The sequence below is a fragment of the Trachymyrmex cornetzi genome, unplaced genomic scaffold, assembly GCF_001594075.2.
Source record: "Trachymyrmex cornetzi isolate Tcor2-1 unplaced genomic scaffold, Tcor1.1 scaffold1761, whole genome shotgun sequence".
Classification (NCBI taxonomy): Eukaryota; Metazoa; Arthropoda; class Insecta; order Hymenoptera; family Formicidae; genus Trachymyrmex; species Trachymyrmex cornetzi.
Genome location: NW_017296377.1, coordinates 17,414 through 24,832, shown reverse-complemented (window position 1 = coordinate 24,832; position 7,419 = coordinate 17,414). Strand labels below are relative to the sequence as shown.

General features: G+C 35.2%; 1 long non-coding RNA gene across 1 annotated transcript; it reads left to right on the top strand.

The window, feature by feature from the left end:
- Positions 1–201: 201 nt before the first annotated feature.
- Positions 202–705, top strand: LOC108759264 (uncharacterized). The gene is made up of 3 exons (XR_001939997.1): positions 202–275; positions 378–571; positions 654–705. It is a non-coding gene; the product is annotated as an uncharacterized LOC108759264 (long non-coding RNA).
- Positions 706–7,419: the final 6,714 nt, after the last annotated feature.

Genomic DNA, 7,419 nt, shown 5'->3' with positions numbered 1-7,419 from the left:
AATATGATATATGCACACCGAGAAAAAAAATGCTGTTGTTTCTATTAAAGCCTATATTACGGGCTGTCACTAACGCAATTAAACTACTGCAATAATATTCCAAGTTAAATTGACAATGTGTCGAAAACTTTAAATAAATTTATTGCTAGATTTTTTTATTTTATTATTTTTTTAAATTTATAACGTTTTTTTTCCCCCAGTATCTCATGGTCGACAATCAACGGGTCGAAAGATTACAATTAGCCAACGAGGTGGGGATCCTCAAGATCCCGTTGGTAAAGTTTATTATAAATTATAAATTCTAATTGTAATTCTGATTCTATTTTTTAATTCACTTTGTATAATTATCTTTTTCTAATTTATAATCTATTTTTCAGCCTACACATCGCTGTGATATAAACATCAGAGGATTCATAAACCCCTACCATTGGCGGATGGTGCGGACTGAGAGGCAGGCCGACCGATATTTTCGAGAGCAATACATGGATGTATGGGATGACGACAGCCTGTTCCTAGCGTAACTATTCGGTCTCCAACCATACGAGCAGGATCCTGAACCGGAAAATTGGTGGTGTGTCATATTTTTTATATTTTTTTATTTACTTTTCAATTAAATATTTTTTTTTTATTTATATTATTATTTTATCTTACAGAAAGCTTCATCATCGTCCTAGCGGTGTGTGCCACGCGGCGGCGGCGGCGGCATTTAAATATATTATTAAAATTTTTATTTTTTTGATACACATTTGACAATTTACTTTTTAATACATATTTTTGTCTACATATTCAGCATACAATGTTAATAACGGTTCACCTTGTTCTTATCATTGTTGGTTTATTTTATATTTAGAAACCGAAATTTAATTATGTGAAGGACACTAAGATTATCACTGTCTTGCCAACGATTTTGAATATTTTGTCGTCTTCATTTATTTGGGACTTATGATGTACATCGACACTTTGACGATTCTAACTGCATTAATGGATGTTAAAACAAGCGTTATTACACGAATTCGAGAACTACGTTGCGTCGACGACTTACTTACAATAATATAACCTCAACAACGAAGGTCTTTTGTAATTATTTTTTAAATTGATACTTATGTTAATTGTTTACACTACCGAATAGTTATTGTATATATGTTTTAAATTTTGAATTTCGATAATGACCCGAAAGCGGTCGAAACGTAAAGCTATTACCTCACAAGTAAACCTATCTTTGTGTGACTCGCCGATTTCATTGAAACTTTGCACACTTGTAGAGTAAGCAAAAATAATAGATACGTATTTTTTTTTATCGGCAATGGTCAACATTAAAGGGGTGAAATCGACCCCCAAAGTTGAGGGTATTAGGGCATCGTCATGATGTTTCACATAAAAGTAATGTACCGATCAACACGAAACTATTACAAAATGTTTTTTATGTTAGATAGTAAAGTTTACATGTCCGACTTTCCATGCTCCCTTGTTGCGGGAGGTAAACCACCCTTCTCATAAGGAATAATTGTCTCGTAAGGAATAAACGAGTTAAAAAAGATATTAAAAAATTTAATTCAAAAAATTTCAATAAAAAAAAATATTAAAAAATAAAAAACACCAAAAAATAATAGTGTTCTATTTAGCTTTAATTTTTAAATAGGGTAGATCAGACTATAGATAAAAATGTTAATAGACTTTCGTCACCCATTCGTCATAACAATTATTCCTTACGAGAAGGGTGGTTTACCTCCCGCAACAAGGGTGCATGGAAAGTCGGACATGTAAACTTTACTATCTAACATAAAAAACATTTTGTAATAGTTTCGTGTTGATCGGTACATTACTTTTATGTGAAACATCATGACGATGCCCTAATACCCTCAACTTTGGGGGTCGATTTCACCCCTTTAATGTTGACCATTGCCGATAAAAAAAAATACGTATCTATTATTTTTGCCTACTCTACAAGTGTGCAAAGTTTCAATGAAATCGGCGAGTCACACAAAGGTAGATTTACTTGTCAGTAAATATATGTAGGCTATTTTCTTCGTTAAATATATGTTGTTTTTAATTTTATTTCTGCTTTTATTCTGAATTTATTTTTATGTTACAATATTGTGTTTTATTTTGACTCGTAGGTGTTCTTAATCAATATACTAATTTGAAATATTTGTTGAGCCATTTTTTTTTTATACTTATTTTTATATTACTGAATTTTTTTAAAATTATTTTTAGTCTCCTTTTTCCCTACCTCTATTCGGTGGTTTAGAATGATATATGATAAGAAGGCGCGTAATTTTTGCTCAAATAAGTTAATCACATTATTAAAATAAAAATTGAATAATAAAAAATTATGATTGTAATCTCTATTTCTTTCTGAGTTTCCTCCACAATCCTAAAACATTTTTTTCATTTCTTTCTATGACATCATCTGCTTGTAACGTAACTTTGAAATTTGCACTTTCCTGTTTCTCCTTACCGTGAGTGGAAACGAGTCTTCTTTCTCTATAGTTATTTAGAATTAATAATATGGTAGCTGTTCAGTAGTACGATGTAGTACAATAAATGTTCGATAGCTACTCAATAATAGTTTATGATGGTTTAACAATTAACAACGCTCAGCTATTTGTATTACATTACTGAAAATATTATAATTAGTTACTAGATTAAAATCATTGCTAAGTCATACCATTAAAAAATCGTAAAACAAATACCATATTTATTTAATAAATTGTGAGCAAGAAGAAAAGAGAACGTGGGAGAGAATATAACGGGAAGAAGAGAGAGCGCGAATACTATGATAAGTATAGAATCACAATGGGTAGGAGAGAGAGTACGAATACTATGGCGAGAGTATAGGACTACAACGGGTGAGACAGTGTGATGGTAAATATATGCAGTAAGTGTATGCAAGGCTTTGTTACCGACGCATTTCGGGGTTAGCGCGGGGTTCGCGGCGGTGGCGACGGCGGCGGCTACGCATTTTTTCGGGGTGTTTACATAAACACCGATAACGACGGGGCCTTCCAGCGCCTCCCCCTCCTTCCCCGCATCCATGAGTATTCCCCGCGCCTTCAAGCACGCCCCGCGCCTTCAAGCACGTCCCGCGCCCCTCTCGCCTACTGTTGGTCCAGAACCGCTACTATAATACTACTAACGTATTTTCTCATCACCCTTTACATCATAAAGAGATACCACATTCTCTGTACGTCCACCATAAAAGGCATCGCGAGGATTTAACGGCTTTCGCGAGACCTCGGGATGATTTTCTAAAAATATACGCATATCTTCTCTAGATACTAAAATCGTAATCACATTCCCACATTTCCATTAAAATATATACAGCGGATTCAAGCTTTGCTGTAATAAACTGTGTACATTCCAAACGAGCGTCCATCGTATCTGTACCATGAGTTCTATTTACAGTATAACATCGGGAGCAACCATGCCAATAGCAGCCATGAAATTGCAAAACATGCTTGACTGCTGCACCGTCAATAATGTTTTCATAATACCCATCAACAAGAACACCTTCGGGTAACCGTGTTTCGCGTCCACGTCCTGTGTGATCTATGATATGACCCAACTCATGCTCCATCCAAATTAACCAAGAAATAGCTTTACGATTGATTCTGATCCCAGCGGTAGCCACCCGTTGGTATAACGCCTATCATATTCTTTTGAAGAAAATTTTTACGATAACCGCGAGAGTAAGCCGATGCTATTGTTGTATTCTCCTCAAAAGGACAAACTTTGTCACATTTGATAAACATTTTACGAAAAGCCAAACAAGCGCGCCGCAATATCATCACATTCTTGCAATAGCTCACAATTTCTTTCATAAAATGGAATACATAATTCGAGCGTTTTGCCTCATTATACCAAAGTAAAAAACGTTTGCGCTCATCGCTCTGCATATAACAAGTTGAATAATATTTTAAATCGGGTAATGTTCCTACATAATTTTGATTTTCAGGTGTGTTAAATAAATATGGGAATGTGCCTTTTGTAGTACAAAAGCTTTCTGTAACGCACTCAACGGCATATGTAGATAAATTAAACTATCAAGAAACGTAATATGGCCCATTGTCATTACAACATTTGTACCATTTAATATTATTGACGGCATCTCATGCGTACCCCTCATAGTGAAATGCCGTAAAATGAATTGTGCATCAAAAGCTTTTGCATTATGCGCGATGGAGATCGTATGACTAAACATGTGTAGCGGTTTAGTTGTTAAATCAACGAGTTGCTTTACAGGGTCTTGATCGAATACATATTCGCGTATTCCGCAATGTTGACATAATTTTGTCATATCATCATCATCATACAAACAATAAGTACATACTTGTTGAACAACGCATAAATTTGGTACGTTACATGCGTTTTATAATCACCTTCAATACGTATGTCTTGTTGTGTTTCAAAATCACAAAATAAAAATACAATTTTTGCCCGATTATCTTTAGTATGTTTTATGGGTTGGATGTAGCATAAATGATTGATATGACAAAAATCCTTACATGTTTTACAATAAGCTACGTTACAATCATGTTTTCGTTTTCCATCTGTCGCGATAAATCTAGAATACTTGGCACATATTTTTAATGTATCACACACTTTTTTTACCTTTTTTTCTTTTATTCACATTATCGTATGTAGTGGGTTTTAAATGACGTTCGAAACAATTACGGTTAAAGAAATACCGATTACAAGAGTCATATTTGGTACGGAGTTTTGCGACCATCGCGCATGGTGGTTGTCCCATACAGCGGTTGCATTTTCGTGAGCATTTATGATCGTTCATTCTAGTATATGACACATTGCAAGATATACAAAATCCACGACTTCCTACAGCATCTCGTAAGTTTAGAATTGGCTCGAAATGATTTAATCTTCGGTAATATAAAATACGTAGAGTATGACTGATACTATTAAACGAATTCATTACATAATTTGTTCCATCGTACAAAGTTTCGCCACCATTACCCAATTTCATTTTCATATTAGTCCAGTCGTCAGAGATTTGACGACCTCTAAAAACGAGACGAACAAACTAGATTTTGCTGTGGATGTCAATTTTGGGACCCCAAAAAAGATGCAAAAAAGTTTGCCACTCCTACCCCCGGGCTTCCCCCTAAACCCCCCCCCCCCCTCGTAGGGGGGAAAAACGGAAAACATCGATTTCCCAAGAATCTGTACGCCGTAGAAAAAAATGTTTCAAACAAGAAATGTAGCTGAGATAATTTTGAACAAAAATGTTTCTTAGCACTTTTTGTGTAGAATGAATCGTTCTCTCAGAAACAACGCTTGAAGCGACCGGTGATTTTGAATGTCAGTTACGCGCGCGAAATCAATTTTTTAAATAAAATTTCTATCAACTCGACGGTAATAATTCGATATCTTTTGATCAGAGTGTCCTATCGACAAAAATCAAAATGCATTTTAAAGGTGAAGAGTGCAGCTTTCGTATGCAATTTTTGCATTTTGCCGCAAATGAAGTCAGTTTCTATAAAGCTGTTAAATAAATAAACGTTGCGCGATTTTTGCCATTTTTTACGATTCTCATGAGATCAATAAAATTTATCACTTCCATTGACCGGTCGCTGTAGAATTTCCATTGTTAGAGCCTAAACTTCAAAACCTATAACATGAAATTTCGATTTTGAATTTTGGCAAAAAATATGAAGCATTTGAAACATGCCTAAAAAACGCTGAATTTAAACTTTTACAAACGATCTCACGTCACGGGAAATGCTTCCACGAAGACGGCATTGGGTGGAATTTGTAGCTGAAAATGTAGTTTTTAAACACGTACTTGTGGAATCGAAAAGAAGCAGTTTTAAACGTTTTATTTGAAGTATAAGGCCAAATATCACGATTTCCTCATTTTTCACAAAAACATATATAACTTTCGATTCCGACCATATTTCGGGACGTTCGAAACGGGAAATTGAAGCTGAATGTTTCTACTATTGATTGCATATAGTCGCTTCATGCAGGCGAGTCTTGGAATTTCAAGGGAGACCTTCGAAAACAGGTAACAATGCGCTCCGCTCGAGTACTGCCGGCGGGTTACAATTCTCGCAGCGGCGGCGCGCGCAGCTGCCTACATGCATACGCTTGGCTGCACGGCAGTATTGTGTACATGTCTCGGCCCTGCGTTGTGTACTCTAGCTGTAGAGTCGTGCCGGTCGTGCGGAGTTAACGGATTTTTCAGTGCTTCAACGTATTAATAAGTATGTGAAAAAATTAGTGAATTCGGTAAGTATTTATGATATTTATGCAATGTCATGATATTTATTTCATAGGTGTTTTTTTTATCATTAAAATAATCTGACATTTACTTAAAAAAATGTAATATTTCATATAACTCCGAAAGCACGTGTCGCTTGAGGTTATATTCATGACACGTTTATCGTAATATTTTTTACATGTATACATGTACATTTTCCTTTATAATAATTACAGAGTGAAGTGATTAAAAGTCATGCTGCATTATGTTTAAAAAATAATTTAAAAATTACAATAAACTAAAATTCCAATTACATTCGTAACAGGTATATTTCCAAAGTATACAAATTTTCAAACGTATAGTAAATTTAATAATTACGAAAAAAAAATATAAATGTCTTGCATTATGAGCAGTCTCAAAAAAAAATATAAATGTCTTGCATTATGTCTTGCATTATAAAGCACCCCAAAAAACTGCATGTATTAACAGCTATCGTTATGTTTGCTTTGCAAAGGCCATAAAAAGTAAAGCTGTAAATTTAGCCAGCTTGCCACCCACTGCTGACGCAGCGAAGCAGCATTTTTTTAGAGTTTACCTTCAGGTGCAATCGTGGCTGTCAAACGACATGCCACCTGAAGAATGGGGTTGGTTTCGGGACCGCGAAAATATATTTATTCCCAGATAAATGACGCAAGCTCCCGCTCCAAGTAATTTGTTAAAAATGATATTCTGTAATTGTACAAAGGATTGCGGCAAAGCGTGCTCCTGCAAAAAAGCAGGACTTAAATGCTCTGCAGTTTGTGGGTCCTGTGAGATGACAGTGTGCGACAATCTCGCACCTCTAGTGCCAGAGGAATTAGACGATGACGACGGCGACGACGTTGATGATGTAGATGAGAATGTGGACGATGAAAGCGACGAATGAGCCAATTTTGTACATTGAATAAAGACCGTTTTGCAATAAAAATTATAATTATTGTTATTATTGTTGTCATCAATATTATTATTACTAGTATAACTATTACTTCGTACGATTTATTTCCCGTTTCCACGAGCAACTTTATGGGTAGGGGGGGAGGGTCTTACTTTAAGACGAGTAGGTCAAGTGTACATTTTTTTTAATATCTATAATCGATTCCTTCCCATTCTTCTATTTATCCAATTTTTACCTCTGTACAGGCGTTTTTACTACTTTATGGGGG